Here is a 19,545-nt window from a genome sequence, read left to right as displayed (position 1 = left end):
CGGCTTTCTGGAAAGGTCCCAAGCATTGGTATATTCCTTTCTTGCTCTTTAACTGTCATGTGACTTAGAACTGCAATCGGAAAGTGTCGCTGATGCTGATGTTCACACTGTCAAAGGACAGAGAGACACAAGGTTTAATCAGATTCTCAGGAGCAAAGTGTTGTCATTTGGTATGATTAAATACTTGTCATTTTAAAGACTGCCCTGTAATTACTGCCTGAGGACTCCCCCCAGTTCTGAGGAATATAATATATCCTAGGTCCACAAGGAGCACTGACTCAGAGACAGTCCATACTGGCAAACTCTGCCTTTCCTCCGGTATGAATGTGCCAAAGCAGGGTTAAATATACAGTGTGTATAATCACCACTAGGTTGAAAGCCTATTTTCCAAGTTCACGTTAAGAGTTCCCTAAGAGTACAACTTTAAGTAGTGCAAATAGAAGCCTTTAAGCAAAGGCACAGCTTTTGCCTGAAACAGTGGAGCAGAAAGAGGGAGAGTCATTGCCACAGAAGAAGTGGCTTATTGTTTGTCAAATTTGACTTTAACAAGTGATTGCTAGAGAAACTGATGTCATGAACATACACAGGCATCGCTCACTTGGTGGAACCCACTTTTCATCCACTGGAGCCACCTGCTTGGGACAGGAATGAAGTTAAGACTTCAGATGATGAATGACCCACAGAGACAAAGAGTGGACATTTTGCTTAACTGCTGGTGAAGAAGTAGAGATGTAATCCTCACGATTAATCATCTATCCTGGGGAAATAACTCGGAGAATCATCTTATATATGGTGGAAAATTTAAATGGACTATTTGTGTACCCAGAGAAGCAAATGATACAGGAGAACACGACCCCTTATACAACAGTTGTATAAATGTAAGAAAATAGACACATTTTCTCACTTTGTCAAAGCTCCCAGAAAAAAAAAATGGCAGTGCCAGGATGGTTCTTGTACTTTCCAGGCCTCTCCTCTACTCACTAATCTATGCATAAACTTGCTTCATTCATTAAAGTTTCCTTGAGTATACAATGATGCCCTAATCAGAATAAAAAGAGAGAGTACATTAACAACGACTTTAGGATGGTTATGTATCTCTTGATCGAAAGATACGTTCAACATATTTCAAGTGATCCAACTTCTATTAATTTTCATCTTTTTTTCCCTAAAATTTAAGAAACTCCAGGCATCTTAATATCCGTGTGTCATTTCTAACTAAATATTTAAAACATTGGATTTGCTCTTCCTTCTACAAAAGCTACTCCTCCTCTTTCATTTTTTTTCTAGTAAGCATTGGCATTCATTAAACTTCCCAAGTTAAAGATGTTAAGAGTCCTCTACAGCCTCTTATCTTTCACAGGTGCTGGTAACCTACTTTTACTGATTATATTTACGGAATGTGTCCCTGTGCTCTTTCAGACTCATTGCCACTGCCCTTGTCAGGCCATTTTATCTCTCAGCTTGCCACCATCCCTTCTCTCTGTAGTCCATCTTCTTCACACTGGTGCCTGAGCTGCCATTGAAATAAATGAATCATCCACCACGTTACTCAATCACAGACTTCTCACCATGACCACAATCTTCTCTCACATCCTCCAGAATTACCTAGGCCTGAAGACTTTTGTCTGTACCTGCTCTGTCCAATATGGTAGCCACTAGCCCCGACGTACTTAATTAAAATTAAATTAAAGTAAAAAAACATAACTTCCTAGTCATTCTAGCTCACATTTCAAGTGTTCAAGTGGTTAGTTCAATACGGGACAGTGAAGAGAGAGCACTGGCTTGTACAGACATGCTTCTGGTCATAGTTAAATTATACTTCCTGAATGGTTTTAGATAGAAAGCCATTCAGGGACTCTTACCCTTGCATATGTTACAGCCTTAATTTAATGTGTGCCCTTCCACACACAGAATTTTTTTCTGCTCCTCATGGTGCAGTGTCAATGGACCACATGAGGGAGGCTAAACCTGGTACCTGGGCAGAATTCATTCTAGTACTCCTGTACTCCCATAGCAAGCACACTGTTTACATCTCTTCAATAAAAGTTACTATATTAAGACTCTAACTTTCTCTTTACCCAGCTAGCTCTTTCACTAAACTACAAGCTATTTGGGAATAGACACTTCATCTTTCTTATCTTTATATATATATAGCTTTTAGCTCAGTGCAAAGCACACAGTGAAAAAAAAAACAAAACAGCACACAGTAAACATTCAAAATGTTGAACATTAGTTGGATTCTGAGCATATATCTTTGGTGAGCAGTTTGCTTGAACAAATTGTTAAGAAGAGATTTAGGCCCCTGGGTACAGTTGTTTTTTATTGTCACTTGCAAGAACTCTCAGTCTATTAGCCAAACCATGCAAATTGCTACCATCACTATGCCATATGCTCATCAGTAGAAAGACTGATGCCAAATCAAAGTAGAATTTCCAACTCAAACCATTTCCTGGGTGTGAAACTGGGGCTCTTTATACCTCTTAGCAATTTTTTTTCTTCTGTTGATGAATTTACTACTCCTAGAGAACACTGATAATTCTCCTCTAAGTAGACTGAATTACCTTTACAGAAATCGTGCACTTGATCACTTTGAGAAGATCTGAGCTTTGCCCAAACTACAATTCAGTGAGCTGACCTAGAGTTAATCATCTTTTACCGCTTCATTTATCAAAGAGACAGGCATAGCAATGGGTGGGTCTGACGCAGTCTTCAAGCATAAGCTGTATTAATTAATTCCTATTAAGGAGGTTTAAACAGCACTTGCGAGGGACACTGAACTTTATAAAGACAAATACAGCCCACATTCTTGGAAGAAAATAGCCCACATTCTAGCTGGTTTGTCTACATTTCAACATCATCAGAACTAGTGAGGGACATAACTAAAAAGTGCAAACATTTCTATCTTGGATATTTATTTCTATTCATTTTCTATATGAAATAAAGCTCACTAGTTTGTGCAAAACCCTTAACTATTAATAATTCCATATTCTGCTTCTTTCAATGTTTTCCTGAAGGAGCAAAAATATATTACTCCTAAATGTACCTACATGGATTTACATGGTTTTTTTTTGTACAACTTTACAATTTCTAAAGTGCAGAGAGATAGCAGGTGTCACAGGAAAAAAGAAAATCATTCAGGCATTACGTATGAGAGATGTATTTTTGCTTATTTCTACTCAGCAGCACCTTTATCTTCAGGGATTACTAAAACTACCCCTCACTTCAGTGGGACCTATTCTCCCGCACTGTACTTCACCTACATGGAACCCTTAGGGACCGCCACTTCTTCTGTGATCATGCCTCTCTGGCCAGAGTTGACAGATCCAAAATAGGCCCCAATTGGGCCAACCACAGCACTGCACCTCTCTAAACACATTTGACTGGTCCAGGACTAGGTACTCCACCTAGCTTTTTGAATCCAGAGCTAAATATCTGTTCCCACATCCCACCCAAGGATATGTGGATTTCATGTATCTCCCCCAAAATTCTGGTAAATTCCCCATAAGGGGCTAAAGATTAAGGCAACAAAACTAGGGAGTGAGCAAAAACCAAGTTTTCTGTCACGAGGGAAAACAGTCTGCAGTGAGGTAGGAAGAAATGGACAACCTAAGAGAGGCAGAGAGGAGAACCAGGCTGATTCCTGGCAGTGTCTGAGTCCCGAGGGCTGGACCTTAACACTTTTCTTTCCCCAGCTTGTTTATTCAAGGCTTCTTTCTGTTCTGGGAGCTACTAAATCTTCCTCTTTGAATGGTTTAGGCTGTCTTTCTGACAAATACAGCAAAAATCTAACTCATATTCATTAACAGTGCACACTAAAATGCAGAGTAAAAAGTAACATTTCAGACTCTCTCCCCCACAAAAATTCAATGAAAGGGACAGAGCTTTATTATGGGAACAGGACACTAAATACGATCCAATTGAAAATGTAATTCCATGACTGTTTTTGGTGGTACATGAAGTTTTAAGGGAAAATGCTGCCAGCAACCCAGGGCTATAGAGCAGAGTGGTCAGTCACTGGGACGTGTGCTCTTTTGGGGTGCTCCCTCACCCCAAATTAAAGAACCTGCTATGTAGGAGCTAGGAAGAAAAGACAGGAAGGAAGGAAGGAAGGAAGGGGAGGAAGAAAGAAGGAAAGAAGGGAGAAAGGAAGGCCTTTAGTATTTTAATTAAAGTGTTGACAAATTAATACATGTTGACATTTACAGCATTACTCTCAGAGCGGAGGGTATATCTCAGTGGTAGAGCGTGTGCTTAGCATGCACAAGGTCCTGGGTTCAATCCCTAGCACCTCCATTAAAAAATAATAATAATTAAATAAAAAATTTAATTACCCCCCCAAAAAACTTAAAAAAAAAAAAAACCCAACAAAGTGTTACTCTCATACACTGCTTCTAGGAGTACAAATTGAAAGAACCCTTCTGTAGTACAATAAATGATTCATGTTGAAAAATTTAAGTTCTGACATTCTCTTTGTTCCTGGTTTTGTTTTTTTTTTTAATTTTTACCTCCTGGAATTGATCTTAATTTTAAAAAAAAGCATTTGTAGATTATTTTACCTAAAAAGATATTAGCCATCTTTTTTCCTTACAACTGAAAAACTGAAACCCCTTTGTTTACAGATAGGAGACAGGTTAAATAAGTATGGTATATTCACATACTGGAAGTATATGCAATGAATAAAAATGACGACAAAGTTTCCACAGAAGACAGAGTGAAAAATTAAGTCATGAGATAGCATTTATAGCATATTTCTATTGTTTCAAAGAAAACATTTTTGAATTCATACATATGCAAATAAATCTAGAATTTTATATATATATATATATCTCAACATTTTTTTCTAGCATTTATCTCTTTCTGGATAGTGAGACTATAGGTGATTTTTTATTTTGTTCTTTGTGTTTATCTGTGTTCTATAAAATTCCTACAATAAACACATTGCTTTTGGAATCAGAAAAAAGTAATAGATGTGATTTTTTTTAATTAAAATTGAAACATGAAAGGTCATGTAATGTTATCCAATTGGGTGTGGAAATACCTTGGAAACACCAAATAAAGGGACCTCTCTCTGGGTAGTCTCTTCAAGGGCTATTCCTTTCTAGAGGTCCTTGTTAAAGAAACAAGGTGGCAGGTAATGTAGTGTATAAAGAATGGCAAAAGATTCCTCACCACATTGCCTGGGTTTTAGCTCAGTTTTTGCTGTTTATTTATTAAGTGAAAGCAAGTTTATTTAGACAGATACTCCATAGACAGAGTGGGGACCATCTGACTCAGAAGGGACAGTGTCTTAGGAGATACACACTCCACAGGCAGGACGCAGGCCGTCTCAAAAGGTAAGAAGGAGAGAGACCAAGACGTGTAAGGGTGTCTAGTTTAAAGTAAAAGTAGACACACGCTCTGTAGACAGAGTGTGGGCCATCTCGGAAGGCAAGAGGCAGGGCAACAGGTTTTGCTGTTTAACAGCTGGACGACTTCAGGCAATCACTGATCTTAACGGCTCTTATTTTTTTCACCTGTGCCAAAAAGAACACCGCTGCCTCCTGCTCCTCTGTGCCTGTGTGTCACTGCAAGGCTCCAACACGTGCATGGAAATGGATTTGTTTTATAACTGTAGTCCATGAACGTAAGTTTAGGATAAAATTATTGTTAAAAAAAAAAACAATAAGGAGGAAAAAAACTGAGTAATAAAATTTAACAAAAAATAAAAACAAATCAATAAAATGGAACGCTTTAAACCACACTTGTAATTCTTCTCTAGTTCCTTCTTTGAAGTGAAAGTATAAGAACACAGAAGATAAATATCAAATCTTACCTCTTGTCTAAAATGTCCCTGGCGGGCCAGCTGGAAGTGAGGTCCGGGAGCACACAGTGCTGCTACGGGTGTGAACGCCCGGCCACGTGTCGTGCGTGGGCAGTTCACGAGCCACAGAACTGGGGCAGGAAAATGTCTTTTTGGTTGTCTCGTAAGTGCCACACATGTACTAAGAGAACAAATAACAACGAACACTTTCGCTGGGTGCCCACGGCGCTCCTGGGGCGACGCTAAGTACTTTGTGTGTATTATCTCGGTTAGGTCTCACACCAGTCTCACTCCGTAGGTATTAAGCAGCCTAGTCAAGGACACATCGCCTTCAAAGCAGGGCAGGGACTAAAGCCCTGCACTCAGTGCATCGCAAGGTCTTCCGTCAAGTGATGTGGACGGACTTGGGGAGGGATACGATATAGGTTCTGACAGTGAACACTGACATTTAGCGGTGGAGACTGACATGCATGCATCCCTAAATAAAATCAAGTTGAGATCATTTCTACATGGATTTTCCTCCAAGAGGAGATGGCACTGTATCTGTGTCTTGAGGCCAAGCTTTGAACCAGTCATTAAGGCAGAGAAAACAGCATGAGTAAAGACATAACATGTAAACATAGGGCTTTCCTAATATTTACATGTAGAATTACATGTGTAGGTACATATTATATATTATATGATATATAATATGCCATATATGCTATGCTATATATAGTCTATGTAATATTGAAGACAATATGCTCGTTAAGGGCAGAATGTGACCCATTCAACATTATAGAACTTTCACATCATTAAGTACTCAGAAAAAGTTCTTAAATGCTTCAAGCTATGCTTTTAAGAATATTTGTTTCAAGGTGTGTAGAGGATGGATAGGGGATGGGTGGGAGAAGCAGGGAGAGTGTAAGCAGGATGACAGAAGCACATATTCAGTGGCAGAAAGGATGGCAGGAAGAAAGTAGAGGAAGGAAGGGATATCGGAGGAGACAATGCACAGAAAGTCATCCAACCTGGGTAAGCTCAAAGATATCTTTTACAGTGTCACCCTCAATTTCTGGGGAACCACTCTCATCAACAAGTGGAGAGAAGGAATTGTTTGGTGGGAAGGTCTTCCATACATGCTAAATGTGAGATGTTGGGGGGACCTTTTCATGGTTGAGTTGGAGCTGGAAATGTGGACTTCAGAGTAATCTGCAGAGAGTGCATAGACAGAGCCTTGCTGGCATTGGGTGAGATGACCAGGGAGGGGCATGACAGGAAAAGAAAGAAACTGCTGGAGAAATGAACCTTCGGAAGCATTCACAAAAAGTGTTGGTGGGGGGAGAAACAGTTAAAATAGGAGTCGCAAGAATCTATTCCTTTTCCACCATCCCTCAGTCATCATTTGTGAAAACTTCAACAGCACCTGCACCACCGACATCTTTGTCTTCCTACATATCTGTGCATCATTCTTCAGAGTCCAGCGGGATGTGAATGGAGCACAAAGCGCACAGCTCTAATCCAGTAAAGTGTAACACATTGCCTAGTTAAGCTATTCATCACTATTTGCTGACATTCACAGACAGTGCATTTTCTTGCGTGCATTTACTTCATAAAACACCGGAAGGAATTAAATTATGTTGGAATAGGATGATGTCTAGCACAATTGGAAAAGAAAAGAAAGGGTTCTCAACATTATTATTCCAATGTTAATGTCCTGATCCTGCTTTTTCCTACAAAGCAAGTGGTTTACTTTGAAGTGTCTAATTGATGAATATAATTAAAAACTAAAGTTCCCTGTGAAGGGAACAAAGACCTCTTCAGAAACCAAGAAGCTGAGGGTTAAGCCATTGATTTGCTTCTGACATGGCTGTATTTTGTTCCATGATAGTATTTAAGGCATCACTGGCCGAGTATCATTCGTAATAAGGGCTAATCTAATTGCTGGAGACATGGGTTTCTTTAAGAGGGAAAAGGTGAACAAATTCTTCTCCATCACGTGCTGGTTACCCTGTTTATTAAAGCATAGAGTTTTTGGGGGGCATTTTTAAAGAAACAATAGATTCTATAAAATATTATTAGGAGTCCATAGAAATGGTGAAGATTTTCTTGCCAGGATAAGACAAACACTGTCTAAGATGGGGACAGCCAAAGATCACCTACCATTCATCACATGCAAGGTAACTGCCTTCCTCTAAGTTCACTCGAGCAGAAAATGAACAGCTGCCAATGCTGATCAGAGAGATAGAAAATGCTGCTTCCAGGAATGAAAGTCTCTTTTCCGTTTTTTAAAAGTTAAAACAATATGCTCTATGCTTCTGCTGAAATAGCAAGAGGACCAGACTTGATAAGATCACAGACAAGGAACTGATCAGTTGCCTCTTGATGTGTTTACAGAATTTTACAATGATATAACCAACAGATGCTCAAAAGTAACCTCAAAACCAACAAACATTCTGTTTTTGATCTTTGGTGAATTATTTTGAAGTTTCAAAGCATATTGCTCAGAATGGAATTTCACCAAGATAACAATCTTCAGATCTTGACTTTCTGGAGGATTATAAACTGCAACAATTTGCTATTCCATCACTGGAAAATTCCAGAGTATTTTCTGCCTTCCACAAAACTGAAACGCCTCTCAAAATAGGGGCCTATTTCAAAAGATCAACTTTTGTTCATTGTCTCTCAGCAATCAATGGGCACAATAAAAAAATACATAGCTAATGGTTCAAAATTAACTTATGTTATCAAAGCTTAAAATGCTAGTATGGAAATTTCAAGTGAAATACATAAAATGTCATGCTGAGTAATATGCATCTTCAAGCAGCCCTTTCCTTCACCGGGGTCCTCTCTGCCCGTGTGAAAAGGCTATGAAAGGAGAGATGCAAAAGAAGCAAAAACCTAGGGGAATCACCTTGGGAGAAAGAAGGTGATCTGTAGTTATAAAAAATGAGGACTTTGTACTTTTTGACTGGTTATTGATACTGGGGATAGCACCAAAATGATTTTGCATGCCATGATTATGCTGTGGAAGAAAAAAAAAATCTTCCAAGTCTAAGATCTAATGTGTCTGTGAAAAATCTGTCCTCATTATTTTATAGCCAAACATCCTAAAAGTTTACAAAGCACTGTTTTCACAGTCACTATGATCTGATAGGTAAGATAACATGCAGGATTTGTGATTTGATTGTGAAATTCTGCCTCAAACTCAGCAATAAATAACCTGGGGGTCTGGCTGCAATTCAAGCCAATCCTTTGTGGCTCTTTCATACCATGAAGCAGTAAGGAGCGGGCAAAGGGCGCAAAGCTGAGTGTGAGCAAGGGTTTGTGCTTTTTCTTACAACAGGTTAGATACAGCTCCCAGTACTGATGAGATGACAACTAGAGGGGAAAAAAAGCCTTTTCCTTACAGAAAGAGGAATCAGCAAGTTGTTACATTAAAACTTTCATTAAGACTATGTGAGCAGGTAAATACACCCTAAATCTATCCTTAAGAATTGCTCAAAAAGACTCAAGTGGACCCAAGGATTTCCCAAAGTGTTCTCAGTAATGCCTGTCAAACACTATCCAAAGAGCCCTAGTTCAGATTTGTGATCTTTTTGGTGTGTTCATTTGCTGCAATAAGTTAGCCATTTTTGAGAAGATAAGAATTCTACAGAGTCCACTCTATTTATAAATATTAAAGTATGAGATTATTTCCTGGGCTTTTCATTTACACACTATTTTGGGGAGAAAGTTCTTCATTGAATAGTGGCCAAGTATAGCATGAAAAATTGACTTAATATGTGATTACAGATGGCGTGTGTTATGATGTCTATAACTTTGATCAGGAGACTATTGGTTGGAAATGTAATCCCTATTAATAGCATTTCTGGGGAACAATTAGATTTGACATGTCTTGTTTCAATGTATGCACCTATTCTGGAAACATAATCTGTCACAGTCTGTCCTAACTGCCAGGACTGTCTGTAGTACTTCAGTGGTGCTTTACAGCTAATGTCACCACCACCCACCACCCATCACCCATCTGCACAATGCATCTAACTTTACAAAAAATATTTGCACTTACTATCTTACTTCCTCTTCAAAATGGTTCTATAAATTGGGTGGAGCAAGAATGATGAACTAAGTTCTGGTTACACGCTTATAAGGAAATTGAGGCAACAAAGAATTAGTGGCAAAACCTGGACTAGAATTTAAATCATTTGGCTCCAAACTAATGCATGCTTCTCCTAGGAGCAGGCTAGTACTTCCAGGGACTGGATTCAGTGGATAGATACAAATCATGGGTTAAAAATGCTGAGACTGTCTGGCTGACTATTACTGCATATATCCCTGAGGTGAGGTGCATTCTTGCTCTTGTTTCTTAAGATGATCCTTTAACAGCAAAGGCAGAATGGAGGGGCTTTTCCTTCTAGACCCAGATCATCTCCTCCTTGGTAAAACCGGCTTCGACAGTCAGAAAGAGTTATAGCATCTGGAATATCCAGTAAATTTTTGATTTATCTGCCTTGGCAGTCAGGGATGTGTTAGTAAATATTCACTATAATGTCTGTTTATCTTCCCAGTAGATGGGGACTCTTCAAAGGAAGAATTTTGCTTCTTTTTTCCCCCTTTGTTTAATGTCAGGGAGATAGAAGTTGCTCAGTAAAAGCTAATGAATGAATGAAGAAAGCAAAGGATGATTTTGGGAACTTCCTTATGCAAATCATTCTGCTGATTGAGGGCACGATGCACAAGGGTTCACAAGGAAGAGAAAGGCAGAGAAAGTCAGTGCAAGAAAAGATTTGTCTTGAAAATGGATAAAAGATCAACTTACTTCGGACACTTGATTTGAAAATTACTGTTAGCCAGTATTAAAGTGATCAACCTTTTAATACAACTTGGTAACAACTGAGTAACTTGACCAGAATTGTACCCAAACTGCTCTTCATCCTTTCAAACTGATTTCTCTGTTTTGGTTTCATGAAACTGATCTATCACTCAGGGCAATGAACTACTTAAGAACTAGGCAGCATTTATAAGGCCTTAAGGAGAAAACATTATTACTGGCACTTGTATTAAGTAAAATTGCTTTCTTTGGCAAGCTGTCTCAAACCAGGAAAATAAATCTGTTGAAAGTCTTCATAAACCCTGTATAAAGTCCGCAATCTTCTGAATGTAAAACTATGCTTATAAACATTGTCAGAATAAAATTTCATCTTAAAACAGAGTGATTGCTTCTATTTCCTGTGATGTTTACACAGCAACTTCTGCAGAATTACTCTAAGAAAGAAATAGAAAAGAAAATCAATAGCAATGCTACACTGTGAAATAAACTTTGTGGCCGGAACGGAAGCAGAAGATGAAGATAAGACCATAAAAGTATGAAATAATGAAAAGGGCACCAATCTCAACCCCAAGAGAAACACTAGAGATGATTTCGTATGTATATTTCATACACACATAATGGAACATGGACATTTTGCTATTTCACAAAGTCATTTTCAAGTAGTAATTAATACCATTCTGCTTAACCTTGTGGTGTCTGCAAGCCTTAATCAGACGTCACTTGGAAAAATACACTTCACAGCATTATTACAAATTTCTCATTTTCCACATAAATTCTTTTTTTAATGGTACTCTTGTTTTAAATAAAAATTTTAATAGACACACAATCCCTTGCCTTCCTTTAAAAATGCCAACCTGCTAATTACATAATTATAGCTGCATTTACTATTTGTAGGCAACTTCCGTCTTCCCTCAAAGGCTCTGAAGATAGAATTGTAAGACTGAAATTTTTTTATCTTAAACTTTTATCTTAAATACGAACTTTTTGTTTAAAATTAGACTTTTTTTCTCAAATACTGAGCAACAAAAATGACTTCAAGCATATATATATAATTAATCATACAGAATTTAATATCCCAAATCATTTGGGAGTTTACATAATTTCCACACGCTTTTTTAGCATAGCAGGTCTTCAAAACTACATGGTTGAAAACAACTTCCCCAATAATCACCTAGTATTAACAGTCAGGTCTAGTCAAGATTAGAAACAAATGACCTTCCTTCTATTAAATTATCCATGGGTGACAACTGAGTTCCCCCGTTCAAACCAAGAGGCTTTCATCACTAGCAGTTTTAAGTTGAGGGGAGAAAAAGATCAACCTGATAATCTGAAGTTATCCGGGCTCTCTGCTTGCTTTTGCAAACATGTTTTAATTTTTGAGCCTGGTTCACCAACTTGCATCTCCCTTGTGTCACAATCTGCTCTAAGTCTTAGTTAAAGAAGTGTCTTTTATGTTCCGTTGCAGTTGATAACTGATACTTGCCCTTTTTTGGGGGTGGGAGTAAACATTCCTTCAAAGTTCTCCCCTCTGACCAAAACTGTATATAAATAGAAATTGGTCATTATTCTAAATGTAAAAAGAAAAACTCCAATAAATATTTACTCTCTACTAATGTGTGCCAACCATATACACACGTTTTGGTATAGTCTTGACGTTACTCATTTAGGAATTTCATTAGTAACACTATACAAATATAGGACAACATAGGATTTCCAGGGCTGAACTAAGTTCATAGGCTGGAGGACAGTGTGGAGACACATTTATACTTGGTCCTATTGCAACTATCATTCTGAGCCAAGTTTTTTTTTTTGACAGAAAATCCATCTCTCTGCTTGCAAAGTTTTCCTTACCCTATATTCAGGCATACTGATTTACATTGTATCTCAGTTTTGAAATGCACCGTAGACATTGTTAAATAATTTTTTATTTATATACTGTGCTAAGATTAATTCCGTTATGACCAATATTGTCATATCACTTAATTACATTGAAATTTATTATAATTACTTACAATAAATTAGACACATTCAAATAAATTCTAGTTAAGAATTTAAACAAATGAGAGCCCCCCGGCACAATGACAGAAGGAAACTACAGGCGTGGCAAAGGCATGTTCTATTCTCCAGGTTAAAATGACTTAGCCTGACTGACAGACCTTGGAGGAATGCGTTCTGTGGTCAGGATATTTTCTCTTTCCCATTGGATGAAAGAACTTGGGATGGAATTTGGTGGTGATAAGAAGGCAGAAAAGACCATAAGAAAAGCAAGAAGTTGTTCTTTTTTTCAATGAAGAGTTACTTAAAATGACACTATAGTCCTAGATAGCCATGTTCAATGGGCATTTATTCAGCACATACTATGAAACCAGCTCTGAAGTATCAGATTAGCAAATGGTACTTTCGTTGCCTTTGCCTCAGCAACTTGAGCTGAACTATGGGGACAAGAAGAAAACACTTGATGTTCTCAGTAAGATGGGGTCAGATCCCCTGCCAGGGCTGTGATCAACAGCAGCCCCCACCCTCTAAACCCTCCCTCCTCATTATACTTTCTAGTCTATATAAGATGACTTGAGAGTCGTGGAGACAGTCTTCCTTACCGGGCATGCAGAGGTCTTATTTTCTGTTCCCCACCGAAGGGCCCAATTCAGTGAGAGAGAGGTCCAAAGGAGACACTCATCGCAGCTTTGCAGATGGGGACACTGCCGTGTTACTGCCAGACTTTTGTATTTACTGACATGGGAGGGAAGGCAGAACCCGCTGCAGGACCCGTCACTGAGTTGTACATGTACCCCTGTGGCTTAGGGATACCCACGAAGACAGACAGATGCCTGCTCCTCACCTGGACGTTTCTGGACGCAAGAGCCCTGCGGGAGGAGGCGGCACCACTGAGGGGTGAGAGAACCTAAGAAGCGAAGGAGAAAGGGCCCCTCTGGCTCTCCCCATCTCCCTGAGGGTGCTGAAGAAGTCCTCACTGGCTAACTGGGCTTCACGTGGAGGGACACGGAGTTGAAGATGGAAAAAGTATAGGCTGGTCCAGATAACGGTCATGTGAGGTGACCCACATGAGGGAGTCAGAAGGGGCACAAACTGTAAATAGCAAGTACCAGAAGTGACAGCAGGTAGTGTTCAAGCATCCTGAAATCAAACATATCCGGGTTCCAGCCTCAGTTCTGACAGCATTGGACCTCTATCAATTCACTTAAGGTCTCTGAGCCTCAGTCTCCTCCTCTGTAAAATGAAAATAATGAGCTCCATGTCACCGGGCTTTTGTGAAGGATAACTTGGGCAATGCTTTTAGGAATGGTCTCAAAAAACTACACCAAGTGAACGCTCTTATTATTACCTAATCCACACATTACAATCACCTTCTCACTTTGCCCAGATCATCTTACTATATTATATGAATTCTTCAGTCAGCTAGAGTCTTGCATAACTTCATGTCTGGCATATTCCCTAGAAGTGCGGCAGTGACAGATTCCAAGCATGACCTGCAACGACCCTTTACTTTATACAATCTTATTCCCTTTGAGTGTGGGTGGAACCAGGGAACATGATGATATATTACACCCATGACATATATATGTAAAAAAAGATGAGCAGAGTGCGCCTAATCTAACTACAGGAGCCCTTTAAAAGTAAGGATGTTTTCAAGATGTAAAAGCAAAAGTAAAAGAAAGATGTGAAGCATGAGAAGGTCTCAACACAGGTTTGCTGCTTTGGAAACAGACGGGGCCATGTAAGAAGAAGGAATGTGGACGACCCCTAGAAAGAAAGAGCAGCCCCCTGTTGACAACCAACAAGGAAACAGGGACTTCAGAACAACAGAATCAGGAAATGTATTCTACCAACAGCTGAATGAATTTGGAAAAGGGTTCTTCCCCAGAGCCTCTGAGTGACAGCCCAGCCCAGCTGATGGTTTGAGTGCAGCCTTGTGCAGCTCTGAACAAAGAATCCAAGTAAGCCAGCCTGGACTTCTGACCTACAGAACTGTGAGATCATCAAGAGGTGCCATTTTAAACTGCTAAATTTGTGGAGATCTATTATGCAGAAAGAGAAGACAGATTTTGGTACCAGAAGTGGGGTGTTACTCGATAAATACCTAAAGTGTGAGAGTGGCTTTGGGATCAGGCAGGAGAAGTCAGAAAGATACAAAGTGTCAGGAGAGTGGGGCATGCTGCCCGCTGGAAGATGGAGAGTGTCAATTACAAGGACTGCAAAGGCTCCGAATGACCCCTTGCTGACAACCAGTAAGTAAACATGGACCTTAGTCCTTCAGCCACAAGGAACTGAATTTTGATAACATGCTGAAGGAGCTTGGAAGCAGTTCCACCCTAAGAATCCCCATGTCAGAGCCTACACTTTAATTTTAGCGTTGTGAGACCCTAAGCAAAGAAGCAAGACTTCTGACCTACAAAAAAACGAGCTAATAAAATGGGTGCTGTTTTCAGGCTGTGACACTGTGGTAACCTATTACGTTGCAGCGACAGAAAACTAACACGAGTGCTACAACCTACTTACTGAATAAATGCTATTTAATAAACGAAAGTCATTTACTAAATGTCCCTGAAGCAGCTGTTTTATAATATCAGGAAACATTTCAGGGGAGGTCTGGGCTGAAAATTCTCCTTAAGAATTTGGACTCTTGGATTGTTGGAATCTGGGGGAAAAAATTGTTTTGCTTTGTTTTGTTTTTTGGAGGTTAACTACAGTTAGAATTAATTGTCGGACATGTTTAAGCACCTCTGGTGAAGTAGAAAACACTTACTGGTGGCAGTACAGTGGAGTTTTGTAAAAGCTACAGTCAAAAAGAATGGACACTCCACATCAATACAATTTGGTCATTAATTGCCAAGGTTTACTCACAGGCTGGTCACAGGCAGATTACTTATGATGAAATGCTAGGTTCTGTGGCACAGGGTGAAGTCCCAGAACTCTTCAAAGAAAGGGCACATCAAAGTTTAGAACAGCTTGATGGGGAAGGCAGGCTTGCCATTAGTCATTGGTACTCAGTGAATGTGAGACCACTGATGATGAACGGTAACAGAGCATCCCTTTTATTTTAGTACATCTCTAGGGAATAAGATCAGAGAACATTCTCTTGGGGGTTTAATTACCTTCCTTGGAGGAAATCCCCTCTTTCAGCACGAAGGCGAAAAGTAAAGGACATTTCATCCTGTTCTGTTACTATCCATGCCTGTTAATTTTATAACACGTGTTTTGATATCAGAATATTTAAAAAATACAACTTCTGCACTGACATCTGGTACTACTGGCAACCAGCACAAGATTAATAACCAATGGGAAGTGAAAATGCCTTTTCCTAGGAAGGAATAAAAATGATCTTCTGATCATCACTTTCTCCCTAATTCAGAAAGAAAAAAAAGAAAGTATTGCCAAAGAACTATCTTATAAATCATTGGATTTATAACCCTTATCTATTAAGTTTTCTTAAAATAATGGTTCTCAAATTTGACTGCATGCTGGAATTAACTAGGGACCTTTAACAAATTTTGATGCCTGAATTTCACTCCCTTCAAAGAGATAATTGGTCTGGAGTGCAGTTTGGGCACTACAAGTTTTTATCAACTCTCCAGGGGCTGCTAATATATAGCCAAAATGTGGCTTACATCTATTCATTGTCTAGTTTCAGCACACCTGTCTCTGGGTCAGGGCCAGGATTACACACCAAATCCACTCTTTGGGAAAGACAAGGATGAGTCCAGTTTATCTTCTCCACTGGAGGACTGGATTCGAGAAATCTCTCAAATACCAAAATTCATGAGTAATTGCTCTGAAATGAACACACCACAGAACACTGATTTTACATCAGTGTTTTCTTTTTAACAAAGGTGTTTTTTTTTCCAATTTGTCCGATTGTGTTGGGGCAATGGCTTATTTGAGGGCAAACTGAACCTCCCTTTTAATTAGAAGGATGTGTCTCTGCCTTGAGACCATGTACAAATGGTCTAGTGATGGCAGGCAGTGGCCCAGGGACACTCACGATGGGTTGAGAGGGACAAGGGCAACATTAAAACCATGTATCACAAATCCTGAAAACTGGAAAATTAATCATTATAGCTTTAAAACCAACGTCAGTTGTCACAGTAGCAAATTTAGCAATCAACTATTTACTTTCTACACTACTTGTGGGAAATTAAAGCCCCCAGGCTGGGAATACACCCAACTAAAGGTAGCTTTACACTTTATCTTGGCTGAAAATTGGACAGCAACACAGTTTGGTCTTAAAAATAAATCAGGGTTCATTTAAGGTTGCCTCGATCGACAGATAAGAATAGGAACTTGAGTAAGGGATGCTATTAGAAAGTGCATTTATTAGGGAGGGAAAAGAATTAATGGAACTTTGGTTTTTTTTCCCTTTTACATTGTCCTTTGTTTTCACCCTCATACATATATTGATGATGCATTGATTGGAGCATTTTTATGGTTGCCAGAATCTACTGACCCCGGGACCTACAAAAGATTATTTGCTGGAAGGTTTACTGATATATAACAGAAACTGGAAGGTTGGAAGCCAATCCTACATTTTACAAAGTGCCTCTGGATTGGGTGGTTGACAAGTCCCCGAAGATGCTTCTACAGCATCTGGATCCATCCAAGACCCTTGTCCTAGAATTCAAGGCAGCTGATGGTGATTTTTGTCTCTTTCCACAACTTCTTTACCACGTTGGTGGCCGATGGGTTAGAAAGAATGTTGTACCGTTTCCTTTTCACCCCAACATAAAAAGTTCACCACTTTAAAGCATCCAGATAAAAGGAGACAGAAATATTGTTTGCCATCTTCAAAGAGAATATGAATTTTCACATGGAGAATGTTCATTAGAGGTATAAGAAAACGTATCGCTGTAATATAATAGTACTTTATGTCTATATTGTTGAGCAAGTTCACAGGCTGTGTGCCTACCATACATTAACTCAATTAACCATTCTGCAGCATTGATACTATTATTATTTTTATTTTACAAATCAGGAAACTGACACACAAGTAGAACTTAAGTAACTTGCTGAAAGTCACACAGATAGCAGTAAAAGAGTCAGGATTCAGGAAAAGAACCCAAGCCATTTGGCTCAAAGGAGCCCAATCTCCTAATCACTGTACTAAATTTTAGTTGCTGTGAAAAGGGGCCCGTGAAATCAAGAAAGGGACACATTGCTCCACTGAGAATGGGAAATTCAGAGAAGTTTCCTGGGAGGGTTTGTACCCGAGCTAAGCAAGAAATGTTACATAGAAACCACATGGATGAAGTGAATGAAGGAAGGGGAATGAAATTCATGGCCGAGGGGACAGCATAAGTAACATCAAAGAGGTACAAGAATCCTTCACACTGTGTGTCAGACAGTTGGATGTGGCCAAGAGAGAAGACATGAACTAGGGAGATATGTTGGAGAGGTGAAGCGGGAACAGATCCCGATAGTCTTAGTATCATACCAAGTACTTGGACTTATCCTCCAATAAAGAAGCTCAAGTGTTTTTAACGTGACCCATAGAAAGAAATACATTTTACATGATAATCTAGTACATTTATATGTGTATGTTGATACACATACATATACTTACATTTATGTAGATCATACCTACATATACTAAACATATACTGAACATACATAGATATGAATGATTTTAAATTTGAATGAAAAGTTTCAAGAAAAAGTAACTAACCTTACTAAGTAAGCTAAGTACTCATATTTTCTGTTTTACCTTATATCTGTTGTAGTCTACCTTGTTCATTTGTTTGTTTGTTTAGGAAACTAGTATGACCCGCTAAATACATGTTTAGAGCCCACTAATGGGATACAACCCACAGTAAAAAAAAAAGAAAAAAAACTGTCATAGGTGTTGTAAATACATGGAAACATATAATGATCAGCAAAAGATTTAGATCATGGGATAGAGAGGTTAAATTGTCACTCAACTGGGTTACTTTGATAGCATTCATTAGCTGTTTGACGGTGATTCTGAAAAACTGACTAAGAGCAAGAAGATAATTTTTCAAGCTCAGGGAAAAAAAAAAAAAGATAAGGAATGCTAAATCAAGTCTTGCTTGGCACCAGGAAGGATAAATTCAATAATTTAGAGTCCCCATTAAAGGGATAATTCCATTTTAGAAGGATGGTCAAAGAAATAGTCATAGCATCTTCATTCTTGGATTTACTTGTTAAATTGGTAGGTTATCTTGGCAGATTATCCTGGTAGGGTTACTGACACATCTGCCTGAGGAACAGGAAATAAATAAGTGATATCCTCTTCCAACTCTAGATTTATCTTTCTGGCCACTGACCATCTGAAAACCCATTTTGCTTGTCTGAGAATAAACCCTTGAATGTACACGAGGTTGTTCTGAAGAGGAGCTTACAAGAAGTTATTAAAAGCAGATGAATAGTCATGGCTCTCTCTACTCAACCCACTCTTATACAAATATCTATGCAGCTACCAGAAAATAACTTAGTATCTCTTCCTCAGTAATAGAAGTGAAGACTGCCCCCACAGGCTTGGAAGACCTTTAGAAGAGTGTCTTCTGAAATATTTTAAACTTATTAAGAATAACTATTAATAATATTTTGGTGCTATTGGATTATTACAATTCCCTAATTTTAAAATATTCAAGTATATTTGGACTCTCACTATTCTCCTAATCTGCGTATTTTTAGCACTGAACTTTATTAGAAAATAAAAGCAAAAGACAAAGAAAGCTACATGCAAACAAAAGAATGAGCCCAACAAAGGAACAGAGAAGTTCCTGAAGGACTCCCCCACCAGGCTTTTCTTCTTGGAATCTGGGGCTGAGTGAAAGTCCTAAAGTCAGAGTGTGAAAGAGACAAACCAGGTTCTAGAATGGAGATATTTACTCTTTTGCCCTAACCGGACTAATTAACCTCCAAAAAAAAGGAAACAAAACAAAACAAAAGTAGAAACATA

At 38.8% G+C, this 19,545-nt stretch overlaps 1 protein-coding gene across 6 annotated transcripts in view; it reads right to left on the bottom strand.

Annotated features, from left to right (window-relative positions):
* The window catches only part of NRXN1 (neurexin 1), a 1,026,070-nt gene that overhangs the window by 210,885 nt on the left and 795,640 nt on the right, over window positions 1–19,545 (bottom strand). The window lies entirely within an intron of this gene.

Source organism: Vicugna pacos, chromosome 15, assembly GCF_048564905.1.
Source record: "Vicugna pacos chromosome 15, VicPac4, whole genome shotgun sequence".
Classification (NCBI taxonomy): Eukaryota; Metazoa; Chordata; class Mammalia; order Artiodactyla; family Camelidae; genus Vicugna; species Vicugna pacos.
This window is presented reverse-complemented; position numbering and strand designations above follow the sequence as displayed.